Below are 14,702 nucleotides of genomic sequence, written 5' to 3'. Positions count from 1 at the left end.
ACAGTAGGTATTCCCCCACCCATGCCCAAATCATTCAGACACAATAGTTAAGGAGTCACAGAAGGGTGCAGGTTACAATGGGGACCTGTACTTACTGCCTGCTCTTTGGCTTTGTACAATGGCAAGAGGTGCTAGTTGTGTCTGGTGGGGGAGGGTTGATGGTGATCTGAGGATGTTGGTCCTACAGGTTAGGTTCTTCTTCTATGGGCTCAAATAACTGCAGTCCGAAACTGTCAGTTTGCACTGCACCTGAACTCTTTTGGGAAAGATCTCAAAATCCCACCTGCTGAAACAATTGGTTTCAGGACATAAAATATCAGAGGAACCATGTCCTGGTCCAAAGGGGCCTCCCGAACTAGTGATGGGCAGAAAATTTCGTCATTGTTAAATTTGCGGCGAATTTGGCAGACTCGTTTTGCCATGTGTCAAAAAAAAAGTTGTGTGTCAAAAAAAAAGTTGTGTGTCAAAAAAAAAGTTGCGCACATCGAAACCAGTTTTGCTAATTTTTCGCCTTTTCCTGAATTTCTCCAGAAATTCACAAATTATTCAGCCAAGAAATACACAGCAGATTTGCCCATCGCTATCCCTAACCATTTTGAAGGCCCACCATGTTGTGCCCAGATATATTCAGTTACACCTGTTCCAAAAATAATACAATGGAATAACCTGCCCTGTGACAAGAAGAGAAGGACAGCAGAGCTGAACTCTGGGGCAGATCCTTTGCTCCCCTTAGGGTTTTTGCACCCCTTGTGTATCTTTATACAAAGAGGGGCATAACTCAGCTACAAAAGCTACAATCTTCTTTCATTTTCTTCACCTACACTAGTCCAGCTTCTTTCATATCCCTCATATTTAAGGTCAAAGTTGAAACAAAACAGTAATGTCATATACAGGTATGGGACCTGTTATCCAGAATGCTCAGGATCTGGGGTTTTCCTGTTTTCCTTAATTTTGATCTTAATACCTTAAGTCTACTAGAAAATCATGGAATCATGAAATAAACCCAATAGGCTGGTTTTGCCTCCAATAAGGATTAATTATATCTTAGTTGGGATCAAGTACAAGCAACTGTTTTATTATTACAAAGAAAAGGGAATCATTTTTAAAAATTTGGATTATTTGGATAGTATGGAGTCTATGGTAGACGGCCTTTCCGTAATTCAGAGCTTTCTGGATAACGGGTTTTCAGATAACGGATCCCATACCTGTACAATGAGTCTATAGACTGAGAGCCATAAAAAATGCCCAGGGGGTTGGAAGGGTCTCCAGTTGGACAACTCTGAGCTAAACCATCCTGCTACAGAAACTCAGCAAGAGTTACATTATATAATTACTCTGAGGCTGAAATTCATGGCTCTTGGATTATCCAAAGTCAACAACCGTAAAGAACCATCACAAATTGACATTATGCATACATCATTACCCCTTTAAATTGTAAGCTCTTGTGAGCAGGGCCCACCAGTCCTACTGTTTCATTATGAAAGCCTTGTTTATTACAAGTACAATAGACGTAAATGTCCTTTTTGGAAAATGCGTTGACTTACCCAATAAATTGTGTCTGTTTAGAACAGGGGTCCCCAACCTTTTTCAGGCATGAGCAAGATTTAAATGTAAAAAGATTTGGGGAGCAACACAAGCATGAAAAATGTTCCTAGGGGGTGCCAATAAGGGTTGTGGTTGGCTGTTGGTAGCCCATATGTGGACTGGCAGTTTACAAGAATCTCTGTTTGGCAGTACATCTGGTTTTTATGTAACAAAAACTTGCCTCCAAGCCTGAAATTCAAAAATAAGCACCTGCTTTGAGGCCATGGAGAGCAACATCCAAAGAGTTGGGGAGCAACTTGTTGCTCACGAGCTACTGGTTGGGGATCACTGGTTTAGAACATGTTAGTGCTGTCACTCTCATAGTGGTTCAAGAGGAGGTTGTTCCAGTTTATAGATATGAAACGTACAGTTAAGGTATTGCCCCTTCTCGGTCAATTTTCAGACAAACTTGATTGTAAATATAAAAGGATAGAAGGATAAAAGCACATTGGACTCTACTTGTCTGCTGGGGTTTCATTTTATTTGGAAAAACACATACTTTTCTGAAAAAGAAAAAATATCAAAATATATCAGAAATATGTTTTTTCCTCAAATCTCACCCTATCTTAGCTTCAAGCTGGACTAGCAAGTGTATCTAGGAGCAACTAAGCAGCATCAACACATCTAAAGAAGGTCTGTGTTTATGATGGTCGTGACCAGTATCCATGTGGATATTCACTGTGGATATCAGTTAATTTGGGGATATGGCAAGTCTGAAAATTTTTCGATTCACAATATTGTGCAGTTCATGGTACATCAGCAGATGAGAAAGTGAAGAGGAGCTGCACAAATGACTGGAACTCGAGAAAGGCGGCCATACCATGTGTAGCACCTTGTACGCTCTTTGTCTGTTCCACCCAACGTTCATCTTTACCATTACTGGCCTTCTGCCTGAGCCCCCTTTGTTACTGCTGCAAGACCCTCAGGGGTTTGGGGTTTATAATGCAGGTTCATTGCAAAGGATAAGCACTTTTTTAAGGGAAGAAAGTCATAACTATAGGTTGTCTTTGGAATTCAATCCATTTTGGAGCTTAGGCAACTATTTTTACCCTATAAATACAGCACCAGCTAAGTCTGGCATCTCTGTAATCATGAGAGGAGAGTGTGGGGGAGACACGCAGGTCTCTGTGAAGTACAGAGCACACACAGACCCCAGACAAAAGTGTTCTTGTGCCCCTTAGTGCTCTTGAGCTTCTGCCCAGGTTCATTGTAAATAGGGATGCACCAAACCCTGTAGTTGGGGGTTCTGGAGAACCCCAATGTAAGTGTAACTGGTGGTCTAGTAGGGCGGCAGGAATGTCCACCATGCTCACTGTGTGGATTCCTGCTTCTTCCTTTATGCCGCGCCTAATTCTGTTGCTTCTGGGCTGCAATACGCGGGCGTATCTTCATCCTTATTCGGCGCGCCGCGTGACGTCATCACACATTGGTGCAAAATTCAAAGGACTTGCGCTTGCTAACATGTTGTCCAACATAAGGTCTATTTTGTATAGTTCCTGGGTTCGCATCCAAGTCTGTTTTAACCTGTTCTTGACCCTGCCTGACCCTGACCTTCTCTTGTTTTCTGCCTGACCTGACCCTAGCCTGTTCTTGACCACTCTTCAGATTCTGATTGTGTCCCACGTGCCTGTCTGGTTTTGACCCCGGTCTGGGACCTTGACTATGCTTCTGTTCCTGATTTTGTACTGCATCACCTGATTCTTACCGACCTGGCCTGACCATCGACAACGCTTCTTGTTTCCTGTTCTACTACTTCTACACGTTTGGCTCCCTAACCTGCCCAGAACTCTTTCCATGTTCCTCTAACACTAACATCTCTGTAGTTGAGGGATCTTCCTGAAGCCAAAGGTGGCTGCTATACCCAGAAGAGTGAGCCGAGACAGGGTCCTTGGAGTTAGTTCTGAGTTTTGGGATACCCTACATTACATCCAGAATCCTTGGGAATCCAGCATTCCATGCTTCCCTAGTCATAAATGACTACTTAGGAATAATGTATCTTACCTATGTTATATTATGTTTATACCCCCAACATACTATGCTGCAATACCTGGGCACATTTCCATGAGTCTTTGCTGCTTGTAGAAGGAGAAGGTCATGGTACTGGAGAAATGTCAGATAGTTTGTAGAGTGAGACAGTAATATTAACAAGGTTTGTATTGCTGAGTAAATATGGGCGCTGCTTTCTTCCTCCAAAATGCCATGTCAATGGTTTTTGTTCTGTTTGTCAGCGCTAGCGTGCATTGCATTTCTGACCTTTAGTATAAGAAGGTGGAGGGACTATTGTGCTTAAGGCTGAATGTCTATATCTTTAAAAATAAGTATGGCAGCTGTCATTTGAAAATAAAACAAGTTGTTTTTTACACTGGGGTTTATTGTGCACACACTATTATTGGTCAATTGGCTACTTGTTACCTTTGTTTCCCTGCTCCACTTGTTATTGTAAATTGTCTAGACTTATTTGGCAAATCCATCCAAAAGGCACCTCAGTTAAACCACTAGTACCCCCCCCAATCATCCCTAACAATGGGAATTTAGATAATCCTGGAAAATATATGGCACCAGTAGTGACCCAGTGAGGGCAAACTCATCACTTTTGCGCCAGCTAGCTATGACTGACATACACAAACATGGGCATTCCTATACTCTATGGGGGTCATTTATAGAGACCCCCTTTGCAAGTGAAAGAGCACTAAGGGGTGTGAAGCTTGTTTCTGGGGTCTGGATGATCCCATGAAGCTCTTTAACTTACATGTCTGAATGATGCACAGGATGGGGCCCCTATTTGCCTCTCCCCAGCTATTCCTCATGAATGCAGTGCCAATCACAGGCAACACTGTATTCATTGCAAAGTGCTGAAGATTTGGCAGACTGTGCCCGCTATAAAGCATTGCATCTTTTGCTCCCTTATTTATTGAAAGTCACGGTTGCTGGAAGAACCAGTCATGCTGTTTATTTCTACCCTTTGCATATTATATGAAGCAGAACCTTGCTCTTTATTGCACACCTTTTCTCTGTTGTCTAAACAAAACCCAACTCAGTCTATTGTGTTTAGCACAGAATATATACAGTATATCCATTAACTGCACCCCAAAGCATGCCAGAGAATCTACAAGCATTTTGCAATGTAAATCTCTTTAGAAATGGTGCCAGAATAAGCAAACATTTTATTTAAATGGGTTAAATGGGTTAAATGGCTATTACTGCCCCTTTAAGTAAAAGATTCACTAATATCAGGCCAATTGCCCCTAAATGCCTTACTGTTTTTCTGGTTAGTACTGGCCTGCACCTGCTGATACTGAGCTCTGCACTTTGTATGGGATTTTCCTATTCATGATGCTCTTGTGCACCTTGTATTTCTGCTCTGGATCTACGTCAATGACCCCAATAGACTTTCACTCCATCTCTAACTCTCCAGTGCAATTATGGATCAGTTGCACAGGCAGGGTGATTCCAATGTAATCACGTGGAAGGGCAACAACTTTCTGCCACAGGTTGGAAATTACACCAGCGATAAAGTGCCCAACATGCCCCCTATTTACTTAATTTAAAGGGATTATAATATTACAAGAAGTTTAAGGGATGTGATCAGGAAGGCTGGGGCCAGACACTCGGAGAACAATGGAGACTTCCATTGCCATAAGAGAGGTGCAATGGGAAACTATGAAAAAAGGCACAATGCAGGCTAAAAGAATGTCATTCAGTTAAAAAAATGCGCCCCCTTTGTATCATTCACAAATATATATATAAATGTTTACATAACAGGCGGAACCTCGGATGTTTCACATTCATGCAGACTGCTTTGCCTACAGTCTATTATTCTCTCCCATCACTCATTTATACTAAGTCCTACCATAGACCTAAGGTCACAGAGAGGCCAACAATCAGATCATATGCGACTGGATAGAAAGGTGGATGGGCAAATTGTACAGATATCAGTTGGATCACAAGAGAATTGCAGATTGGGCTGCTGATAAATTACTCAAGATTTGTAACCATAGTAAGGAGCATTGCTCTGCTCTAGCCCCGCTGAATTCTCTGTAGAACGTTACCCCTGAGACCATGAAATTGAGATTATTTTGAACGTTCCTCCTATTAAAGGTCAAATGCTTCTTTATTGTCATTAAACAATGGAGTGTGGCATTGACACCCATGGTCATCTTGAGGGACCATCAGCCAGGTGTGAATGTAAAAGAAAGCCATTGTTCAGTTGCACTATTTATTCTACTGTTAGGGGCCGATTCACTAACTTCGAGTGAAGGATTCGAAGTTAAAAAACTTCGAATTTCAAAGCTTTTTTTGGGCTACTTCGACCATCGAATGGGCTACTTCGACCTTCGACTACGGCTACGACTTCGAATCGAAGGATTCTAAGTAAAAATCGTTCGACTATTCGACCATTCGATAGTCGAAGTACTGTCTCTTTAAAAAAAACTTCGACCCCCTAGTTCGCCATCTAAAAGCTACCGAACTCAATGTTAGCCTATGGGGAAGGTCCCCATAGGATTGGCTAACTTTTTTTGATCGAAGGATATTCCTTCGATCGTTGGATTAAAATCCTTCGAATCCTTCGATTCGATTTGATTCGATTCGAAGGATTCTATCGTTCGATCTAAGGAATTATCCTTAGATCGTTCGATCGAACTATCTGCGCTAAATCCTTCGACTTCGATATTCGAAGTCGAAGGATTTTAGTTCCTAGTCGAATATCGAGGGTTAATTAACCCTCGATATTCGACCCTTAGTGAATCGGCCCTTAATGTCTTTTTAGTAAAGAAACCACAAATTCCTCACCAAAGAACTATAATGACCTTCCATATGAACAGGGTGACTCGCCGGCACTATATATATAAGAAAGCAAAGCATTTCTATTCTTCCTTGATGGCTCAGCGGAGGTGAGGAGGAGAAGGCTTGAGCGTTGTATATGAAGAATGCACTGTGCGGCTCTATGCCATGCTGAAAGCAACATAAATGGGTGGTGATTCTAACAATCATTACTTTATAGAGGTTCTAATGTAAAGTTCAGGTGTTCCAGGAGAAACTGTTAAACTGGACACAGAGGAGGATGGATGGTGCTTTGCAGAATACGGGTAATAAGTAGCCCCAAGTCCTGGCACAAAGAAATACCACTTGGCCAATTGCTCTGGTTTAACAGCTATAAAGTGTCCCCCAGTCCCATGTGTCATGTGACACACCTCTCATCTGGGCCAAAGGATCCACTAATTGCCAGGATTTCAGCTGCTCTTTATCCCATTCGCTTTTGAAATATAAGAGGCTGTATCATTCCTCCAATCGGTCAAAGTCTCATAACAATACCTGGGACCACAAAACAAGTAATCTAGTTCCTTGCTTGGCTGGGGGTATGTGGCCTCGTCTCACCCAACTGAATACCTGCTGTATAGCTGAATCCTTGTGCTGGGCCTCTGTCCACTCCTGTAGAATATAAATCTTCTTAAGCGGTTCCCCACCAGCTGCCACCTGTGTCCCTGAGGCCTTCAGTTTTGCCTGCATTTCACCGTTAACAGGGGGATCTCAATCCTCTCCTGGTCCTCATCTGGCTGAACCATTGGCATTTCAATGGGGTTCCAGGGAAGCTCATCTGCATTTTGGTGGGACTTACCCAATTTATAATGAATTGTATAATCAAACCAGGCCAGAAGGGCCACACATCTCTGCTCTAAGGTGCTCAGCCAGCAGACCCAAGATAGGCCAGGGGGTTATTATCAGTGTAAACATCCACATGGTGCCCCACCAGATACTCAGATAATTTCACTGTGACGACACAGACAATATAATTAGTGGGATTGCTTGGTAAACCATAGGCTGTGCTTGGCATAGACTGTCACCCTCTCGGTCCCATCTGGTACTTGATTCAGCACTGCCCTCAGTTCTTGTAAACTGGCATCTGTGCATTCCTGCTAGGCCTCAAATGGCTCCCCCAATGCAATATCAGTCACTAGACTAGGGTATCCACTGTCACCACCAGGACAGCCTCTCTTTTCACTCATGTTGCCTTCTTGGCTCCATTCAATGGCATCTCTCTGAATAACATGGAATAGGAGACTGCTGTCCACCCAGTTCTTATCTCTCAGGGCCCTCAATAGAGTGGAGTCACAGCTCATTGAGCACAACTAGGCATTGGCCATCGACTTTAGTGAGTTTATTCCAAAGGTCCCCTGCCTCCCAGACTGCGCTCACCCCATTGCGCCTTACACAGCCTCCTCTTCCTACCCACCCTAGGTTCAGCCCTTTGTGACCAATGAATGTCAGGTGATTCCCATATTCCATCCATGTGCCAACCCTAAGCTCCATTATGGAGTTCTGTCTATGGGTGCAGCTTCCAGTGAAGGGGTGGAATGTGCAAAGTGAATAAAAACACAATGCTTTATGTATGTTTTTTGGGGGGACTTTAATTCTTACACCCTCTAAATGACCTATTAAAGGGCTAGTTTACAAAGGTCCAGATAAAAAAATATTTGTTCTTAAAAAAAAGAAAAGCTTTTCTCTGCAGTTTTCACAAAGAAACAATATTTTTGTATTTTCCATAAATCTGTGCATATATGTTAAATTCATTAAGCAATTAATTCTAAAAAATAGTGCCACTCCTCTGGAGGAAAGCCATTTCCCTAGGGCTACACAAATGTTACCGTAAGGATGTTAAAGAATTAGTGAATTTCAGTTGCTTATGTACACAGCCAGTCCATACACAAACTTGAACAAAACGCAACTCATCACTTCTTCTTGTTGCGTCAGTAAAACTGGTCTCTTTTGTCCTTAAATCTAAACAACATTGTGACGTCTGTGCTCTTAGGCAATAAAAATGCTTTTCTGGGGCAGCAGAAATAGCACATATCTACAATTAATTCCTTCAAAAACAAAGGTGTTGGTCTGAAACATTCTTGACATTGGGATGAACTGGAACTCTTTTTTTACTGGAACATTTTTTTTTATCCTCTCCGATAAATCTGATGACATTTTAAAAAGTTTTACTGCACAATAAAAGGCAGCGGCACATGGGGAGATTCAGACATTTTTGTTACCCCCAACAATCTCCAGCCCAGCATGATTTTTGGGCTTGTGGGTGGAAATGTGGTTCAGACTAATGCCATTAGAATAGATGAGGGGTGTTTTGCTGAGATGTAGATCACTTTGGTGTCAAAATGCCTTTGTTAGACCAAATTGCTCATGAGCACCCCTGGGCCTCTGGTGAGAAGTACTGCCTGATGCTTGATGTCTGGAGAGACGGGCACTCAAAAGGCAAATGGAGTGGGGAACTAGTCCCTCATGTTTATTAGGGATGCACCGAATCCACTATTCTGGATTCGGCCGAACCCCCGAATCCTTCTCAAAAGATAAGGCAGACTATCGAACCGAATCCTAATTTGCATATGCAAATTAGGGGTGGGAAGGGGAAAACCTTTTTTACTTCCTTGTTTTGAGACAAAAATTCATGCAGTTTCCCTCCCTGACCCTAATTTGCATATGCAAATTACGATTCGGATTCAGTTCAGCCGCGCAGAAGGATTCGGCCGAATCCGTATCCTGCTGATAAAGGCTGAATCCCGAACCAAATCCTGGATTGGGTGCATCCCTAATGTTTATTGAGACAATCCAACAACCAAACAACAAATTGGGGGCCCCTTTGTCAGGTGATACCACAACCCAGTTACTTGTGTACCACTGCACTTATTGACCACTTGCCCCATCATAAATGTAATTGAGACCCTTTTACATCACTGTTATCCGACCTGCCCTTTAGTTGCTTTTTAGTTGATCTTCAGTTATATTTCCCAGTAGCCTCTGAAGGCTAAAAGGCCATAGGGAGTGTATAATATAAACTATGAGACCACATTCTGTCTACTGTGCCTCAAACTCTGCATCAGCTAAAGAAGGTCCTCTCCATCCAGACAGGACCTAGTCAGAACCAAACATGAAATTCAAATAAAACAACAATATATTGATCTGATTTGTACCAAACACAGTAGGTGGAATTGGTTTCACAGAGGTCTGGAGTCATAGGACCCCTGGTGAATCATGACACCCATAGACTTCAATGGGAGAAGAAAAATGTTGCGCATCAAAAAAAATGTTGCGCATCAAAAAATGTTGTTGCCCATAGACTTAAATGCATTTTGGCGAGTTTTCGCCAGCTGCAAATTTTTGGCAAAGCGAAACAGGTTCAATTTTTCCATCCCTATTCACCTCAAAGAAAGGATTTCTCATGACATGATCCTTAAATTATACCAGTTGAGCAGGTTTCAATGATATCTTTGTACAAATACAGGTAGATTAACTGTCCAAATAACTGGAACACTAAAGCCTTCGCAGTAATAGCTTTTAAACCAGAGATACTCTGTTGTTAGATTCTTCTTACACTGTAAACCTTTCATTTTTTATGAGTTTTAAAAAGGATGTAGTAAAAGGCATTAGGGAAAAAAATGTTTGCAGTGCAAGTCCTAGTAACAGAATTGTAGGAGCTAGTAGAAGCCACATGCACTCACCAATTTATTCATGATGGTGGTCCAGGTGGACAACTAACTCGGGCTTCTGCTGATTAGGTTCCTATCAAAGAAGAGGAGAAATCCTGGGGATATACAGTACAGTATAGGGAGGCGTTTAAAGAGTGGAGGAGCTTGCCAGATCATCCTATTCGGTTCAGAAGTCTTGGAAAGAGTTGTAATGCCAGACTTGTTCATGGAAAGAGCTGCAGCAGTTGCCTTAGCAAGACTGAGGAAAGTGCACCGAAGAGTAGAGTAGAGAAAGAATAGAGGAAAAGGCTACACTGCAGTTATTGGCTTTTTATGTTGCATCAGGTACAACCGGAAACCCTCCTGCCATGGGCAAACTTTTGCCAGTGTAGAAAATACATAGTGTGCCATAGGCCTAATGAGGAACACATTGCTACAGAACCATTAACCAAACCTAATGCACAGTGGTAATAAAAGGAATCAGGAAGGAGGTTAATCTAGATCCAGGCAGACAAGCAAGACGAGCAAGATAGGAAAAGGAAGAGAATCAATAGAGTAATAGAAAAATAAGTGCGCCCAGGAATTCTAAAGGGAAATCAGTTCATTGTCATTTAGGCTTTTTAATAGTTTTTAATAGTTTTGGCTCTGATGTGATATAAAGTCATAATCTGGAGTCACAGCACCAGCATCAAGGAGGCATCAGGAGACCCAACATGGGTAAACTGGTCCTCAGTTCTAAATTAGACTGGATCTGCCCAAAAGTGCTATGACAGTGTGTGTGAAAGCCAACAACTACAGTATGTGGCTATTGTGATTGTAAACTGTTATTGGCCACATGTTATGAAAGTAATAGGGACTGTCTAAGAATCGGGGTATAACCCAAAGAGGTTCCCACAAAAAAAAAGAGCTAGTATGGGCATGTGAGTTAGGCTCCAACATTCCCTGGATAGTAGTAATGTTTGTATTAGTGTCTCCTTATTGATTAGATTAATTGCCCTAAAGTCACAGTATCTCATGTACCTCACCTCTCCCTTGGAAACACACCTGCAGTATCTGCTGGTTATTGCGTTTGGGAGTAACTGTGAATTTAACAGCTTTACAGTATTAAAGTATTAAGGTATTTAACTGGTTTCAGGGAATTTACAGTATAATCCAATGGCTCCTGGATGATAAATCTCTCCAACAACAACAACTCAGCATGGCTGCAGTAATCAGTGGGTTTCCTTCTACATCAGGGTTACATTGTTCTTTGTTTTCTCTGATGCACTGCTTTATTCCCAGCTGCTACGTGACACTTGGGGCAATGCTTTATGGGCATCCTAATACAGCACCCCTGTTATCTCTCTACACCGCTACCTGTGGCCCTTCTGTATGGTCAGTCTCCCTGGGCCTAGGTAAGTGACACACGCACAATACACCCACATACACTATTCTACACATACACACATACCCACCCCTCATAAAGACAGTGCTGCAGAGCTAAACCCAGGTTTCACTGTATTCTAGTGATGTGTGGGTCAAAATAAATTTGACCCACACCTGACCCTAACCACCCCTCCACCACCCGCACCCAACCCTAACCACCCCTCCACCACCCGCACCCAACCCTAACACCCCTCCACCACCCACACCTGAACCTAACCACCCCTCCACCACGCGCACCCGACCCTAACACCCCTCCAACACCCGCACCTAACCCTAACCACCCCTCCACCACCCACACCTGACCCTAACACCCCTCCACCACCTGCACCCAACCCTAACACCCCTCCACCACCCGCACCCAACCCTAACACCCCTCCACCACCCACACCTGAACCTAACCACCCCTCCACCACGCGCACCCGACCCTAACACCCCTCCACCACCTGCACCCAACCCTAACACCCCTCCACCACCCGCACCCAACCCTAACACCCCTCCACCACCCACACCTGAACCTAACCACCCCTCCACCACGCGCACCCGACCCTAACACCCCTCCACCACCTTCACCCAACCCTAACACCCCTCCACCACCCGCACCCAAACCTAACCACCCCTCCACTACCCGCATCTGACCCTAACCTGGCGACCCCCGCTCGACCCACCCCACAATGACATCACAGAAGGGGCAGGCATGAATCTATAACAACTGCTAACTGGAGGTGAAAGCCAGCACAGGAAGGTTGTGGGCGAGGAGAGCAAAAGGAAGCGCTCAACCTGAACCCATCCATGACCCAACAATTGTATGCGGAAATCAACCCGAACCTGATCTGGTTGGCCCATACATCACTACTGTATTCATGGCGTGAACACGGGTCTCTGTTTTTGAGCACAAGGAAGGGGGCAAATGGCAAAAAAACACTGTGGCTTGAGCCTGTGCTTTGAACTATGCTCCCTGCACGGCTTGTTGTAAATGTGTAAATGCATTCAATCTCTTTCATTTTTTGGTGCTCCTGTCTTTTAATGGTGAAAATATAGCAAACTCTACATACACATGCAATATAATGGTTATAATGCTAAGCATAAAACAACTAGAAGAAAACATAGTTCGGCAAACCAAGTTTTTTGTTTCCCCGTCCTCAAGTTGGAAAGAAGTCCACCCTCCTCATGGCAGAACTAGTAACATGCTATATACCCTGAAGCTAAATGCAGCTCTGTACTTCTGCTCCTCATGAATGGTAATGTTTTCCCATTAGAATGGTGGTCCTCATATTTTACCTGTGAGCCACATTCAGATCTAAAAAAGAGTTGGGGAGCAACACAAGCATCCCCAAATGCTGGGTGCCAAATAAGGGTTGTGATTGTCTACAGTATTTGGTAGCCCCTATATGGACTGTTTGGTAGTACACCTGTTTTTTTATACAACCAAAACTTGCCTTCAATCCTGGAATTCAAAAATAAGCCCCTGCTTTAAGGCCACTGGGAGCAACATCCAAGGGGTTGGAGAGTAGCATATTCCTCATGAGCCACTGGTTGGGGATCACTGCATTATATATGGAAGAACAGGACATCTCTTTGCTTTGAAGTGATCATTTAAGTCAATGTATTTAGAAAGCTGTTGTAATTGTTGCTTCCCATGTTGTGCCTATGGCAGGTATGTTTCTAACACGACTATCACAGGGCTCATTACACACCTTCTTGCACAAGTGTCTCCCATGGACAACGCGTTTCTCATGGAGTAACTAGGAAACAGCTGCTGACACACCATGCTTGCCCCAATATCTGTAATAAAGCACAGGAATACAATAATAATATATAAATATATAATAAATAAATAATTAGAATACTATAAATAAATACTATGTATTTTTATCACTTTCATATAATTTGATAGGATGCTATTTTTCTAACTCTACCGGTTACAATCTTTGTAAAGTTTGTGCTGCCTTGCGGGCTAAAGAATTTCAAATAAATGTTTATACAAGGGATTTAGCCACTATATAGAGTAAGGATCACGTGACAAGGTGAATGTTTACACTGGGATTAAACAAGCGACAGTCACTTCTGGGCTTGGCAGCGCTTCAGTACTGTCATATAAATGGCACAGCATTGATTTCTCATGTAGCAAATGGCAGTTTATGGGCATTACTATGGCAGGACGCTGGCACACTGGCATTGGATCCTACTCTCATGCTCCCTATAAGGAAGTAAGTCCTATAGAATACTCCCCTTATGGAAAAACTGGAAGGTAAAGGGACTACAACTAATTAGGGATGCACCAAATCCAGGATTTGGTTTGGGATTCAGCCTTTTTCAGCAGGATTCAGATTTGGCTGAACCCTTCTGCCCGGATGAACCGATTCCGACTAAATTGCATATTCAAATTAGGGACGGGGAGAGAAATCACGTGACTTTTTGTCACAAAATAAGGAAGTAAAAAATGTTTTCCCCTTCCCACCCCTAATTTGCATATGCAAATTAGGATTTGGTTCGGTATATGGCCGAATCATTCACGAAGGATTCGGGATTCGGTCGAATCCAAAATATTTCATCCCTACAACTAATAAGCTATAAATCCATTATGTAATGGCAGGGCCGCCATCAGGGGGCACAGGGGTTCCAGTTGTACCGGGCCACGGCCAGATGGGGGGCCTTACTGTGCTGCACTTTTCGAATTAGCCGGCCCCCTTTCACAAGTGATGTGCAGAACCACCAAAGTCCCAAAACGTCAAAGACCCGAAGTCCAGAAGCACCAAAGTCGCAAAGATCTGAACACCCGAAGTGCTGAAGATCCTGGGGGGCCCTGGGACCAATTAATTTTTTTTAACTTATAAGGGGCCCTGACCACCAATGGCTTTTTATAACCTGTGTATGGGGGGGTTACCATTTTTAGCTCTGATGTCTGTGTGTTTTTTTAGTAGGGTGTGGGGTGGGCAGGATCTGGGGTGGGGCTTGGGTGCTGAGCTAGGGTGGACAGGGACCAGGGGGCCCAACATATTTTGTTGTACAGGGCCCATGATTTCTGATGGCGGCCGAGTGTACCGGTGAAACAGAAGGAATGCATCCCATTTGAAAAGTAATTATATACCTACAGGCCCATATATACAGTATGAGCAAAATATATAGAATTTTACTAGAATACAACAGAATTTACTTTTTATTTGACAAATCCATATTTCTCGTTTTTTTTATTTCTAGAGCGGTAGGAGTTAACAAATAATAATGGCC

Source organism: Xenopus laevis, chromosome 2L, assembly GCF_017654675.1.
Source record: "Xenopus laevis strain J_2021 chromosome 2L, Xenopus_laevis_v10.1, whole genome shotgun sequence".
Lineage (NCBI taxonomy): Eukaryota > Metazoa > Chordata > Amphibia > Anura > Pipidae > Xenopus > Xenopus laevis.
This window is presented reverse-complemented; position numbering follows the sequence as displayed.